The sequence below is a fragment of the Fringilla coelebs genome (assembly GCF_963513975.1).
Source record: "Fringilla coelebs genome assembly, chromosome: 2".
Taxonomy (NCBI): Eukaryota; Metazoa; Chordata; class Aves; order Passeriformes; family Fringillidae; genus Fringilla; species Fringilla coelebs.
The window spans coordinates 92,107,767-92,123,982 of record NC_140029.1 but is presented as its reverse complement, the minus strand read 5'-3'; positions in this window follow the sequence as shown (position 1 = coordinate 92,123,982).

Sequence of the window (16,216 nt, the reverse complement as noted above, 5' to 3'; positions counted from 1 at the left end):
CTCAGCTTCTACCCCTCAGCCAGGGCACTTCTGCAGCTGGTGGACCCCCATCTGCTGGGGTCTCAGCCCATGCACCCTTTTTACCGCAGTACATGCCCTTCATGGGCCTCCCATGTCTGCCAGGCTGAGCAGCCACAGAGGAGACCCTTTCCCCTCTGTGGAAGAGAAAAAGGTTCAGAAAGCTTCACAGCAGAGAAACCAGACTGGCTCTCTTCTGTCCCCCTCCCAGAGCTGAGATGACCAGCTATTTCAGCTAAGGGGACCCTTCTCTGGGTGGCTGGCATCTGGGGATCTCACCTGTAAGTCTTCATTTTTCCCTGTATGTCAGTCAAGTGAAACTCATCACAGATGCTTTTTAAAGTACTGGATGCTATCTCACCAGAGACTGTCTTCTTAATTGTGTTCCTGGTTGACAGCCTGCCAGGGCCTCTGCACTGCGTCCAGGAGTCAATATTTTATCTAAAAGTTCAGGGGAAGCTCAGTGGAAATTGTGCTAGCCTTGAAATGCCAAAGGTAACTCGTAAATATTTCCTTCCTTTCCTTCCTGAAATGTTGCTAGTAGAAATGGATTTTCTGAAAGGAAATGGCTCCAGACCTAGGCTAACAGCTGGGGAGATTATTCATGGAAATCAGTACCCTGAGGCTCTGTATCACTTTCATCTGTCTTTCCAAAATCCCCCACCTTTATGGAGACCAAACGCATCACTCTTCCAGGGAGGTGAAGGGAGAGCAGCTCTCCAGCAGAGGAAAATGTGCTCATCCTGAAAAGGTTTCTTTGTTCTCATTGCACGGGATCGTTTTTCTACTGTGCAGCAGATTTATGTGAGGAACAGCAGTGGCACAGGGCATAATGATTCCATTTTGTTTAATTATTAACTCACATGGTCTCCGGGTGCCACGCGTTCCAGCAGACGCTGCAAGGCTGTGCCAGTGAGAGAGCCAAGCAGCAGGTGGGCAATAAGGAAAAACCCATTTCTCCTCCTGCTCACTGATGCTGTGCCCTGAGCAGCTCTGGGGTCCTGATACCCAAAGTGTGCTGTCCCAAGAGCTCTTAGAACCCTGCAGGCTCAGAGTATTTTACCAACACAACTGATACTGCGGTGAATTTTTTCAGCAACTATTTCAAAGAGCAAAGCCAAATTACACAGCAAGAGTGAATGGAAGCCAAAATTCATCTCATTGCATTTTCCAGCTGCCATCAAGAAGCTCTGTCTTTCAACCCATCACTGCTTGGCTTGCAAATGGCCAGGAAGTGCTTTACAGTGAAAAGCTTTACACAAGCTTCAGGAGAATTTGCTGGAAACTTTTCACCAAACTTTTCTCAAATGTATTGCTGGTTCCCCAGAACCAGATCATTTTTGGAGAAAAGATGTTTTGAAAGAACTTGTCAGCTTGAAATACTGCTGAGGGAATCCCTTTTCTAGGTTCTATCACAACTTTTAAGAAAAAAAATTACTACAGATATACAATACTTATAAAATACTTAGTTGTCAATACAATACTTCGTTGTTAAAAGCCAAAAGGCAAGATACAGTAAGACGGTTCTAAAAAGACCATTTTAAGGTTACTGAAATTAAATATTTCAAAAAGGGCTTCTTTTCCCCTGGAAAAATATCAATTATTTGAAATGTTAGAGATTTAAACTTATTCTCTAAATATAAGGTAGACCTCTTTCCATAATATCTCAAACATTTAGGAAAGGGGAAATCTATTTCAGCTCAGCTTGGCTTTTAGAAAACCAGAAAATAATAAAGTAGAACAGAATTTGGCTGGAAAAAAACCAAAAATCTCAACCAGACTCCTTTCCTTGAGTGAAAGCAGCCCTAAGGTTATCAGCCACACTTGCAGGCAAGGCTGAGGCAGCTGTAGCTCCAGCAGCACTTCCCCTCCTGACCAAACGCCTGAGATGTCATCGAGTCCACATTTCCTGGGACCTGAATTCTGTTCCTCCATCTCTGTCTATTTTAAGGCATATCTCATACACGGTCCTTTTAGCTCCTCACAGTCAGGAATGTGGCTCTTCCTGGAAACCACCTGCTTAGGGAGATATCTGGGCTTTTCCTGAGGGCCGGATCTGCGCCACAGCCCCTCCCGAGTGGGTTAGGGTGTCCTCCTTACAGGGTTTCACAGCCTCAGCACTCGGGGCAGACCAGAAAATGTGGGAGGCACTTTGGTTTACACAGTGACAACTTGTTACCAGCCCTCAGGCATGAGATCACGCTACAGGTACAACCTGGCACCCACACTCTCCCACCTGCCTGACACGAGTTTCCTTTGCAAGCCTCCTCTGCCCTCTGCACTCATCAGGCCGTGAGTCCTGCAGATCGCTGGTGCCAGGTGACTGCTGCTCCATGTCCTGTGGAGGCTGCCAGCCAAGCTTTGTCACCCCGCCTCTCCAAAGGTCTGAAATGACCTTCAAGAGATTGGCTGCAAGGTGAAAGTACACTAGCAGGTTGAAGCTGGTCACTCAGCATCTAGGGATTAGAGCAAATGAGCAAACTAAGCTGGTTTGATTTGTCTGCAAGACATCCTTGTCTAAATGTCAGAGCTGCAAGCCCCAAAGCAGAAGCTAAGACGAGCCAAGGGCCAAGGTAACCCAATATCAGAGGACCTGGAGGATTCTCAACTGGGCTGCTTGGGACAAGGATGAGAGCTGGTGAGAAGTGGGAGAATAGTGTTGCAGACCATGTTTAACTGGGTACTTATGTGCAGATGCCAGTCAGTGCCCTATCTTCTCTCCTAAAGTCAGTCCCATTGAAATTATGTATGATGGCATCATCCTTGGTTCAAAGAGGGAGAGAAAAAGTCCAAACCACTTCAGTAATGGACAAGTTCCAGAGGAGATCCTTGAAAATCCTTCCCCAGCTGAATGTCCTAGTCATGTTCTAGTGTTTCCTGAGAGCCCTCATACAGACTTTATCTGCCCTGTGACTGCTGAGTTGTATCATGTTACTTACCCTCTGAGTACCCAGTCAAGAACAGACTGGCTGGGGGGATGCACAACAGCATGCTGGCACCCCAAGATCATCAGGTAGTTTCTTAATTCCTTCAGAGGAGGGTTGAGTGACTTGGGAAGAGGAAATTGTGGAGGATCTCAAGAGACCGCAAATCCCTGCATTTTCACTTGGCAGCACCACATGCCTCCTGCAATGCCAGGTCTGTAAAGGTGGTGCCCAAGCCCAGGGCATAGTGAAGAATTATAGCTAAAGTTCTCCCTCTTCAGTCCTTGAACATGCAAAAGGGTGGCTCCACAATTCCTCCCAGGGCCATGCAGCTCAATGATGTGTGACTAACTCTTTCATTGACCAAAGACCAACCACTTCCCTCATGTGACCTTACATAACTGTTCATCTATTCTGTTAATGAATGGAGCTTGAGAAAATTTCCATTGCCTAAGGCCCTTAGGGGAAAATGCGCAAGCGCTGTCTCCACCTTTTGTGTGCCGATGTGGGATTTTCCTATGGATTAACTGAGTACACTAGTATTATTTTTTGGTTGCTGTCATTGGTGACTGAAATGGTAAGCTAACTGTCGGGTGCCAAGGGGGTGGGAAAAAAAAAAAAAAGGAGTCTCTGCCTGAGCCAGAGGAAACGGGAGACTCCCCCTTGCCAGGAGGAGCAACAGGGACATCATTGCGTCACCAGTGTGGTCAGGGACTGCGCCTATTCCCAGGCAAAAGCTGCTCTGTTTACTCAGCCCTGAGCAGAGCCAAAACACCTCCCTGCTTCTCCTCACTCCCTGCAAAGATCCAGCCAACCTGGCACCAAAGTGCCAACCTGCTGGTATCCTAGGGGCCAGACCCAGTCCTGGTGCTGGCAAACAGTTCTCCCTGGCCTGCCGTGGCCAGGATGGAGCAGTCTGGTGCCGGGCAGCAGCAGAGAGGGGTGATATGTTCCTCTTGGGTATATTGGCATGTCAGAAGTACCCACCCCAGAATTTACAGCAGGTAGGAACTGGAAGGAAGATGGGAATACCCCAGTATTTCTAAAAGCCCCTACCAATGCTTCAGATTTTTTAATTTTTACCACTTCACTGTGGTGCTGCCTAAGATAGAAATTATTTCTATCGTAAAAATCCTTCTGCCAGTGGAAGACTGGGTAGGGGAGAGCTCAACTTCTCCCCAAGCAATGTCATGCAAAGGTGCTTGCAAGTGCTAGAGAGACATGATTTTCAGAAATAGGATTCATGCTGTTGTCTGAGGATGTTCTTTGGAACCAAGGAATATTTTGGATGTGCAATGTGGCCTCCCCATGGTGTGGGTTACAAAGCTCGTGGTTTAGGAATGTTGCTGAAACTAAGAAGGGGGCTAGGTAGAACAGGACATGACTGGACTACCATGATGGATGGGAGTGGCAGCACTGAAATAATGAAGGATGCTCCTTTTTCAGTTTATGGGGAGAAAATGCAAATGTTGCTCAGGCTCCTGTAATGCCTGGTCCATGTGCAACGATAAGTAAATATTTAACTGCAGAAAGAACATTGCCTTCCAGAGACTGAAGCAGTCAAGTTAATCAGTTCCAGACTATATTCAAGTCATGGGTGTCAAGAGGACAATACAGGTTCAAAAGCCTTGAGGATGTTCAAAGTCTGCTATTACACCTCAGCAGTTGCTATGTCTTCCCTGGGATGCTAAAAAGGAGGATATTTTCACCTGCTGAGAAAGCAGGATGATGAACTCACTTAAAGGCATGCTTCATAGGGTGGAGGAAGGGCTGAAGATGTGGCAAACAGGAGCTTGAAGATCCTCTTGTGGCATCCAGATGGTGCTTCAGAAGCTTGGGAGAGGAGGCTGCTGCAGCAGCTGGACTGGGAAAGCCCTCAGGCAGGTGTGGAGACATTTCCTGCCCTGGCAGCCCATGGGATGTTTGCCATCAGAAATGACAGAAGTTGCCACTGGTAGGAGTTCTCAGGCTTTGGAAAGTGCTCAGTTTCTGCCAGATCCTCCTCTTACAACATATTTCCAGTTGTTCTTTTATCCAAGTGTAGTTTGTTCTCATCTGTCTCTCCTTTACAAAGCCGGTCTGTTTCCTCCAGAGATTATGCAGAGAAGGTTGTTAGTACTCATGTCTCTAATAAAACAAGTTTCTACAGATATGATGTAGTTCTTATTTTCATATAATGTCTGTAGGGCTTGTGCTACACTCCTGGAGCATTGGAAAGAGGCTTGGCTTTCAGCACCCTTTCTCCCACCAGTATGAGCAGTTGATGAGCTGGGATCTTGGATGCTCTTGGCTGCTCATTCACCTCTGACTTCTGCTGCTGCTTTGGAGTTGAGACATCTCTGTGGAGGAAAAAACACTTCAAGAATATATTTATATTTGGGTCCATCTGTCCTCTGATTCTTCCCCACAAAACCCCCTGATGTTCAAGGCACGTATTTTCAGTCCCCTGCTCCAGACATTATTCTCTAGAGCCCATTTTGCTTTAAAAGGCCTAATTTAAAGCTGGGAGGAGAAAGGAGGAAAGGGATTCAGTGTCCTAGTCTATTTGGATGACTGAACATCTCTTAAGTGCTTCAGCCAAAGCACTCAACATTTACTATTTTGTTAACAGTCAAGAGTCATGTATTTTATCATGAAATTGCAGTCTTTGTGTATTATTCAAAGCTCAACTCCTCCTAGAGAAATGACAAATTAGAATAATGGTAAACTGAATTCTGGCTACAAAACAAAAAAGCAAAAGTCTGTGTTGCTATTTCTCACTTTGGATTTAAATCCTCTGGACTGAACAGCCCTTACCAGGCACTGTATAAAGTTTTTTCCTAAAATAAGATGACAGGGGTCAGGGGCCCAAGCTAAGCTGATTAGCACAGCTAAAGCCGTATCACATTGCTACAGTGGGGTCATATGATTGATCACTGGGATAAATATTTAGGAAGCTTCCCAAGGGAAGGGGAATAGATGGGACTGGCCATAGAAACCAGGCAAAATGGGCAACTGGATTGTAGCTAACCATGGGTCTGATACCATTCACCTGCCATAATACAGATCAAAAAAGCAGGGGTAGCTCTGCCAGGGGCATTACCTCTGCCATCAGCTTCTCCTTTGAACACGTGTTCTGCTCCACAGGACTCTGCATCACCTTCCCTGACAGGCAGCTCTCTCAGCAGGCGGGACAGACAGATGTCACTGCAGCCACACCGTGCCCATCCTGCCAGGCTTTGCTGGCTCAGGTCACTCGTGCTCCCCTTTCCCTGCAGCCAGGCACAGCCCAGTGCCCGCTTGTGCTCAGCAGCAGGAAAGTGGCCTTTCCATGGGCTCTGACCTTCCCAAAGGCAGCAAGGGACCCTCCGTGAAGGGCGGGTGGGCCAGGAAGTTTCAAAGGGGCTCTGACAGCCCCCAAACCCTGGCAGTATGTGGGCAGTAGTGGGGGAGAGGGGAAGCCAGCTCGACTCAGCCCCTGGTTGCTCCTCTTGGGCCAGGTTGTGCCCCCGGTTGTGCCGGGCCTCTGCCAGGAGGGTGCAGGCAGGCCCAGGCACCACCGAGGCCTCTGGGCCCCTCTGTCTGCCGTAAACCTGGGGCAACATCCTGCCCTGAGCCCAGGCTCCGTAGGCACAGCCAGGGCCTGACTCAGCCCTAAACCCTCTCACCATGAGGCACTCAGAGCCCCGACGTGAAGAGTTTTCCCAGCTCCCTCCATAACTCACAGCAACCACAATTGTCACCGGGAGGGCTGAAAGACAGGAGAGGGAGGGAGGCCCTGCCCCAGTGAGCACCCTGGGGCCCTGCTGCGGCCCCCGGGGAGGCTCCTTCGTCCTGCTGAGACCTGGGTACCTAAAAGACACAGGAGCGAAGGCAAGGCACAGGAATTTAGAAGGATAAACATGAAGACAAGGAGGTTGTGAGCAATGGAAAGTGAGCACACAGCCATCCTGGAGAACCTGCATTATTAAAGAGGTGTGAATGCCAGCTGCCAGCTGCTCTGGAGGGGATGGAGGGCATTTGTTTTCTATACATGTGGTGCTTTTACAAAACCTTTCCCCCATCAAACTTAAAAAATGAAGCTGCCAGAAGTTAACCTGTGGGAATTCAGCACATCACTCCGGATGTCCAGAGATACCGAGAGAACCCTTGGGGGGGGGCTCGGAGGTCTTGGAATGTTGCCAAAAGCGCTTGGTGGCTTGATTTTGATCCTTCTAGGATGTGCCACCTGTGTATGAGGACATGGGAATCCCTCGGGTTTGAATGGTGCAGGAATGATATATTTACAGGGTGAAATATAGATTTTAAGGTTTTGGTACAGGGGGGTTATGGAGACAAGATGGAGGAATCTGGGCCTGTCTCGTGGTTCTTCTTCTTGTCATCCATTTTCTGTGTGATATTGGCACTTGTAGATTGGTTCATGATGAAGGTGCACTTGTTTATAAGAGTGAAAGGTATTGGGAACGAAAGATAAATATGGTTTATGTAGTTTTTACTATAAAAAGACACAACTACCCTGTGGGTGGTCAGAGTGCCTTTGGTTGCCTTGCTGGTCAGATCCCGGCTGGGCAGAGAGAAAATTTTGTAGATAAGAAATAATAAACAACTTTGAAGACTGAAAATCAGAGAGTCCAGTCTCGTCCTTTGAAGCCCGATCCCGGACAGAACCATCCTACGCATGTCTGGGCAGAGACAAACAACAGCCAACCTGTGCATTAACCTTCTCCTCTAACCCCAGTTTTACCAGATCTCATTTCTTCACTGTTCGCCTTTCCTGCCTTGTTGCAGACCGAGGTTGTTTGCCAGAAAATAAGACAAAGGCTTGTTGCTGCCAGAATGTGCCCTTCCAACAACAAGGAATAGCAGTAAGTGAGCAAGTAGGAACACACAGAGCTATACAGAGAGCAGAAAAGAATGGCTCCTATTATTTTGGTAAGTTGCTGTTGACTTTGAGGCAGGACTCTCAGGGAAAGGTAACAGCTGGTGTTAGACAAATGATACAGCTAGAAAAAACAGAAGAGCTTTTAGACACACAAATCCTTCTCCTGAGCTGAAGCAAAAGGTTGCAAACGTCAGCCTAAGCACAGATTGGAAAAGTTTCCTCTAAGTCTCTCTCTTTGGGGAAAAAGGAAGCTTCACAGGGAAAGAACTTGCCTTTCTTCAGGGAGCAAAATGGACTGGATCCTCAATCCCAGCTCTTCTGCATTGGGATGGTGTTTCCCCACCTACAGAAACCATGGCTATTGCTGAATCCACCAAACAAAACCTGTTAAGCTACTGCAACAGCACCCCCAGTACTTGTGAGGCATCGGCAGATGCTCTGCCCCACTGCATCGCTGCTCACGAGTAGTTTGCAAGTGCCACTCAGACACAGACTTGTGAAGTTGAGCTGTGATTTACGCTGGCCCCAGACATTTCAGGTCAGCTTATGCAATTGCTTAATTCAGTCTTTGGTGCAAACATTCGTTGTATTTTACAAAAAACCAGAAAAGAGCAGTTTTTAAGGAGAAGCACCATGGTTGAGCAGAGCTCAGGAACTTTATTAGCACTAGAAGACACAGGTGAATTATGGGAGGCACAGCAGGAAAATGCTTTTGAGCTGAGACATGATGGTGGTCAAAAAAGCAAACTGTGCTCTGCCAGGTTGCAGGGTCAAGCAGGAGTAGTAAATTGACTAATGATGTCACAACGGCCAAAGGACTGGTCTCAGGAACAGCAGACAGTTCTGGATCTGTACATCTGCTTGATTTGAACTGCAGTACCATTTGTCCTCGGGCACATGCCTTGGATTTGACATAGTGCAGTGGGGTTCACACAGGAGACTGCACTCAAGTATGATCACGTTGTGTGTCACGGGAGAAACCCAGCAGCCTGTGGGTGGCAAACTCTGTCCCTGGTGCTCAGCCACACAATTTTCCTATTGCACAGCACAGACACTTTCTGAATTGGTGTCTCAGACCTGCCTCACCCTCTGCCTTCCCTCTGTCACAAAACTCTAGAGGTGCTTCTCCAGCGACAACACTATTTTGTTCAGGAGGGAAAAACCTAGGGCTGATCCACCCTGCTATCAGCAAGCAGGTGTCTCGGATAGTAACAAAAGAACCAGCATCAATAATGGAGAAGGGAGAGAGAGATAGAGGTGCAATGAAGTGGAGAGAGGGAAGCCAATCAACCTAATGAAATAAGGTACAAGGTTAGTGAAGGGCTATTTATAGACTCCACCTGGTGCAGCCTCGTGCACTTAGAGGCTGGTTCAAACTGGCTTCTTAACAGCAGTAATAATCATTACCGAAAAGAAAGAGGAAAAAAAAAAGCGAAAGCTTGGAAAATTCACTGCCGGAGGTAAAGCTTTAGAGCTGGGTCTGGCTGGAGTCAGAAGTAACTGCATTACTGAGAGATTGAAAGGTTAATAGGAAACCAGCTGACACTGAAAGAGAACAATTAGAGAGGTTAAGGGGCTTAATATTAGATTAAAGGTTGCCTGGAGGAGCAAAAGCAGAGATTTCAGAAAAATGGGAGAATAGTGTGCAGAACACTATTTCTTTCACAGATGAAGAGCCCCAGGTCTGCTCCTGCCACTCTCTGGATAAACTGGAAGGTGGTTCTGCCATTCCTCACCTGTCTTGCTCAGTCTTCTGTTTCCATCTTTCTTCCTCTTCTCCTATCTATTTGTCTCTTGAAGTCCCTTTGGGTTTGTTCTCCCCAACATAAGCACCATCTGTGTGGTCTTATCATAGCGTTTTCTTTGTGTTCCTCCTCTGTCCTCACTCTCCATAATAAAATAATGCTTAGTATTCCCATGGCCCTTCATTCCTCTCCAGTGTGCTGCTCTCCAGAGGCAGGGGTGGTGGGAATTGACACTTTTATTTGCATTGCCTGTGACCAGGACTCAACACTTTATAAGAGAAGAAAAACGAAAGGGTTGACAAAGATCAGATGTCCTATCTCTTCCCCAGCATATTCTCCACAACTAGATGGACAATAATTACGCTGGTGAGGTCCCTGACTACAAGAGATGAGTTGTTCTCCCTTCCTCCTTATTATGAGATGGGTAGCAAAGGATTTGGGATGGACTCATTGCGTCTGTTCAGTATAGACTCCCCAGCTGTAACATGTCCTGTCCCATTTCCCCACGGTCACTGCAGGGACACAGTCAGTCCCCGGACAGTCCCTGTAGCTCAGTGCCACGAGAGCCCTGTCACATAGCACCACCAGCTGCTGCTTAGGACCATGCTGGGAGCACTGAACTCCCTGCACCACCCTGAAGGACTCCTGAGACGCAGGGAGAGATTCTTCCCTCCTGCACCTTCGGTGGCTGCTGCAGTCAAGGACCTTCCCAAATGCATGTGCTCCTCCTACAGGATAGGGAGAACTTTCACCAAGTGCCTGGCCCTTGATGGCTGCTTCTGTAGTCAAACAGCGGGCTGGATCCATTTTAATCTTCCACTGCTTCCCACAGTACAGCCTCCCCTTTGAAAATCTCTCATGTAAGATTAGAAAGCAATGCTCTCAGCACTTCCTTCTAGGGCTGTAGAAGCCAGACTGGCACTCCAACACTTTGCAGGGACACAACAGAAAAGTTTCCTCGTTTGTGATAATGACAGAATATGTCCCAGCCTAGAGAAATTATGGTTATTCATGGAATGTTAGCCCCAAAGACTTGAAATGCAGTGTTCTGGCTTAATGTAAACCCATGGGGTCCTGAGGAGAAAAGACCAAGGAAGCTCTGGCTTGCATCAGAAGGCAACTCAAGCTGTTTGCTTCTTATATCCATGACAGCTGATCACTGACTTCTTCTTACCAGCTGGGACACTACTAATCAACAGAGAGACCAGAAAGATGGCTAGAGAAGCATTCACTGGATGTGTTTATCCTCAAGTACCTCTTTCAAGCAGCCTCATCTGCTTAAAAGAAATGAGCCTGAAGGGACAGGTTCTCCCTGTCACCTTCCCATTCTACATAGGAGCACTTCTCAGATCTCCAATAAACCTTCTCTATCAGCCTGGCCAGCCACATCCCTGGAACTGCATGTCTGCTTCAAAAGATGTGATATACTCTGACTACTGGCCTCTGCCAGAGCCTGGGGGTACCCATCACCTGCAGCCTGAAATGCCCCAGAGTTCAAAGCAGATTTCAGCTAAGGATCTTGAAGTGCTGTACAAACAGCCATTAATTCTCAAACCCTCCCTGGGAGCCAGGCCTGTAATTATTTAGCTCACCATTTATCTCTGGAACTCTCTGTGCCCGTTCTCCCAGCCTGGGGATGAAGAGAGGTAAAACAATACCTACCATTTCATAACAAACTGCAAATTAAATCGACCGCAGCTCAGCCGTTAAGGGAAATGTTACCTTTTCCATAATCACCTCCTGCAGGCAAGTGCAACAGCTATTCTTTAACAGCTAGGTAAACTTTGACAAAAAAAAATGACAAGCTCTGAGTGAGACAGCCAACAAGTGGCAAAAGATTTCCAAGCGCAGAAATCAGGAATTCTGCCTCTTGGTTTCTTGATTTATCAACCGAGTTGCCTCTGCTCCACCCCTTGCCTCCATTAAAGATGACTGCCAAAGAAAAAAAAATGCTGCCTATGCCCTTTATGTGACTTTGTAATAGATTTAGGAGCCTGTAGGATTTCAGTCCAATGGAAAAAGATTAAGCGTTTTTCCACTTGTTTTCTTACATTAGAAATGCAGGTCTTCTGGAGCCTAGAAGTCTCCAGTCTGTCTAGATCATGACAAAACTAGGACCAAACAAAGACAAGAGGGCAAGAACGGGGTGGAGAAGAGGAGAGGGAAGAGGAGATAGAGCCAAACTCACAACGTGCTGTTTGCAAGCAACAACTGCATAAACACAGTAACAAAATGACGCACAAAATATCAGTAAGAAATTATGTGCCATTCAAGAGTTGATTTTCCTGCAGCTCCAGACAGGGTGTGAGAATCCACAGAGGTCAAACTCTGAGTACCCCAGGACATCTGCAGAGTAAGAAGAAGAGGAAAAAAAGAGGAAAAAGATCCTCATACCTCTTTTTTTCCTTCTCAAACAGAAGCCTTAAGTGGCCTGAGATCTCAAAGAAGGCAGACCCAACATACAGGAATGAGGAGAACTGGGTAATAAAAGCAGATCAATGGCTGTCCTTTGTCTGCCTGCTGTGTTGGCCAGATTCATGCAGAGGAATCCCTGGAGAGGAGAAGTTGAAGGGAAGGAGCATGGGGATGGGTGGAGTAAACCAGTAAAACAAAAGGCAATTACAAAGTGAAACGGAGATGAAGAAAGCGACAGAAGGACAGGGCTGGAGCAAATGTCAGCACACAGAGGAAATGGTCCCACTTCAATCCAAAAAGCAGAAAGGTCACTTAGATGGTGACAAAGCTGTCTCTTCTCTGCCCTCTTCCTACAGGTCCCTACCTGTTCCTAGGAGGCAGCAGGATCTCTGCTCTGGTCTAGGCCCAGAAGGCAGTAAAGTTTAGGCTACCTCTGCAGATGGGAGGTTTAATTCGAGCTAGTCTGCAATATTCAGGTTTAGCACGGCTTTAATAGCCTGGGATCAAATCCTGTGTGACCAGAGGATGGAGGGAAGGGCAATGAGGGAAGGGGGCACAGGGGGGCAGGGGGTGTTGCAGCTGTATTGAAAGAAGTGCAGTTGAACAGGTCCTGTCTAGATGTGGCTAAGGTGTACACCAACCATGTTTGTTTGCACAAGGGCATTTTGTTGCAAGTCACTGAGTACTTCAGGGGCTAAAATCCAATTCAGGAAGCAGAAACCTTTCCTCAGGAAATCTGTTTTTCTAGTTCTTTGCAGGTAGCTCCTCCAGAAACCTCCAAGCACAGAGCATTAAATAATCAGCTGTTAAAATTACCTCCCTCCTGTCCAACTACCTGCCAGCAATGCTTCATTGCTATCTCTATGTATCCTGAAATCCAGGAGAAGTCCAAGAATTGCCTGCAGTAACCGAGTGTAAATCTTGTGGCAACCCCTTCCCTATGTAGGGAGCAGGTAAATACACTCCAGACTGGTGCCTTGAGCTATAAGTACACCATTCCCCCATAAAAGGAAACTGGAAGGGATTGTGAGGAGCTCTTTGTCAAATGCCACAGCAGCCAAGCAATTGCTGATCTTAGAGCGGTGCCTGCTGGCCAGTCATATCAGAAGCACTCGGAAATATTTCCACAGTGGACAAAGTTGCAGTCAAGGGGAAGAGGTACGTGTCCTGCTCTGCTGTGCTTCTGCCAGAATCTGCCATCCAAGTTCCCACCTGCTGCAAACAAGGTGTCCTAATTTTGTGAATCAGTCTGGTATTTACTTCTACCAGATTTCCAGCCCCACACTGTTTCTTGTCTTTACTAGTTTAGGTTTTATGATTTTTAAGCCAATCACAACATAATTGATGACTTTATTATTTTTGTATAACTGACATTAGCTTGATAATGCAATTCCCTGCAAAAGTTCAGCTTCTCAACAGTGTCATTTTAACAAGATCCTTAACCTGTTTGGTGTTGGATGCTGAGAACACAAGGCACTTCAGATCACTTAGACCTTTTGAAAAGTCCGGCATTTTACAGACCATTGCCATACAGAAACATGCTCCAAACAGCAACCATGCCACTTGTGCAAGCTGGGTGAAACAGCTGCCAAAATCACTGTTCTTTTACTGTCCTTATGACATGCTAGTCAAAGAAATTCTATTGTGGGTAAAACAGCTCTGATCACAGAGGTAGTGTCTTGCATGCTTACAAACAAAAAAATACAAAAAAGATTAAATTAGAAAGTAATTATGTCCAGAGATATAATGTAGCACTCTTATGCCACCGTCACACATGCATAACAAGGTGTTAAACTGGAATTTGTCCTCAGCCTGAGGATCTGGAGACAATTTAGATACGAACAAAAGAAAATAGGCAGTGTATCTTGTGATTCCTGAACTTATATTATGAGGGAAAATAGAGTTCCATCAGAAGATTGAAATTATGTCCCCCCAAGCCCACAGCTCTTCCAGGTAATGGCACACACCTCTCCATACACAAACACACACAGACACAGAGCTCTACTCCTGAGGCAGGAGTTTAAAATGGCTAAAATTGGTAATGGCAGAGGGTTGCATCCATCTTCATGGGTCTTCCAGAGCCTGAGACAGTACAGCAAACTCTCTCTTGGGCCCATGTTTTCCCACTGATGGCAGGTGGGGCAGCCTCAGAGATTTCACATTACTCACATTTGTTTGCTGCTTTGCTGCACTTGGACTGTCAGTTTGACATTTTACATCCTCACCATGAGCAGGGCAGATAAAGGTGGGAGGTGGGCAAGCTGACAAAAACAAAAAGAAGGCTGCTCAATGCCTTTCTGAAGAACTGGATGTTATCTGTACATCTGTTTGAACTCCCCCATGCTGTATGCACATAAGCCAAAACATTCAGGTGAATATGCATTTAGGGTAAACACTGGCCATATGTCTGTGTTGAACTGGCAACTGCACAAATTTGAGCTGTCCTACTGTCTCAGAAGATGAAAGGACCCTCTCCCCACATGCGCTCCAGCTTGGGAAATGGTCAGATGCTATGATGTGAACATTGTAACTCAAAAACTTTTGAGAGAAAGTGAATTACTTAAAAGCCTGTGGGTCACACAAAGTTAATGCAAAAAAATCAAAATAAATGTTGAAGCAGATAATTTTTCTACTAACAACAGGAATGTACTGAAAATAAACTGGGGGAGTAAGGGATGACTGCAGAAAATACTGAATTCAGCAATCTCTAGTCTTTCAGTGCTTGACTTTGCTGCTGCAATGAACTTCTGTCCTAATTTATTTGGCTTCAGAAAGACAGAACTGAAAAACAACCAGATGATAAATAATTATTAATGTGGAGCACATTACTAGTGACTACAGTGTTCCAAATCACCATCTGCGTGTTACCACTGTGACACTGTAGTGATTAGAAAAAGCATAATGTGAGTTCTGGTTAACATACTCCAGAGTTGACCAAAGAACTTTCATACTTAGTGCTGTTCAGCAAAACTCATGGTTCAGAGCCTTGATGGAGCCTGAGAACTGTAATCTGACTGCATTCCACACAGTTTTTTACTTGGAGATCATATAACAGCAATCCCAAATTATGTATTGTTTCCCATTGCCTTTTTGCCTGCTAGGTTTGCCACAGGAACCAAGCAGGTCCACACCACTGGAAGCCAGTGCAGCTTTTCCCAGGACCCTGGCTCACTTCAGAGTAGATATAAAGGGAGATGTGATCTGCAGCATCCCTGAGTCACAACATCTTTTCACAGGGAACAAGTCCCCCATCGCTGTGGGCTGGCTCTCAACCTCAAAGTTCCACAGCCAGTTCCTCATAATTTTCTGATTAAATCCAAGCTTTGGCTCATCCTGCCTGCTGGCTTTGCATTACCCTGAGCCATGATGATATTGGTGAGATCAATTCCCCAAGGGTACAGGCCTCTCTTTCAGATGTCCTAAAGATAAGTTAAAATATTGAATGTCTTCACCAATTTATAATTTCTCTAGGAAAAAAAACCAAGTATATTGGGCCTTGAAAACATCTACAACCAACCATCCCACACGGCAAATCACCCTCACAGTCAACAAATGCCCATTGAGTAAGTGGGCAGCAACCTGCCTCCTACAGCTCTTAATGCAAAACAGCTAATGCATAGGTTATTAATCTCAAGGAGCCTTTTTCTCTCCCTCTGAATCAATGGCCTTCCTTGGGAAGCTTCACATTCCACACAGCAGAGAGGGCTGGGAATAATTTCCTGCACTGCTGGGTCTAAGTCCTGGCCCAGCAGAGCAATGTCACCCTGACATGCAGAGCTTCAGGCTGCCATTCTGGCACTTAAAGCTTCTTGCCTCTTTTTTAAGTGTTGTCTCTCTGAGACAATCCTCTGGCTTAAATGTGAGACACCACCACCAACATCAAGGTGATTAGTTTAGTTAAATTAGTTGTTCAGTTTTAGCTTAATATGTACTTAAAACTGAGAATTTGTAACTGGAAGTGAAACATCTGAAAATGTAATTCTCAACCAGACCTTGAGGAAAACTCAGATATCAATGGAAAATGCCGATATCTGTTGTCAGGACTGCAAGACACAGCTTGTTCCAGTATAAGGCCAGCATTAAAAAAGGTTATTCTGGAATTAATTTATCTTTGTAGCCCTAAAATTGTCTGTTTTGCAGTATGCTGCACAGAATTCTGGATCTTCTTTGCACTTACTTCTACCAATCACTGATTGTTCTATTCACTTACATTCCATCTTCCTTCTCCAACTCTACACTCTTCTCCCCTCTCC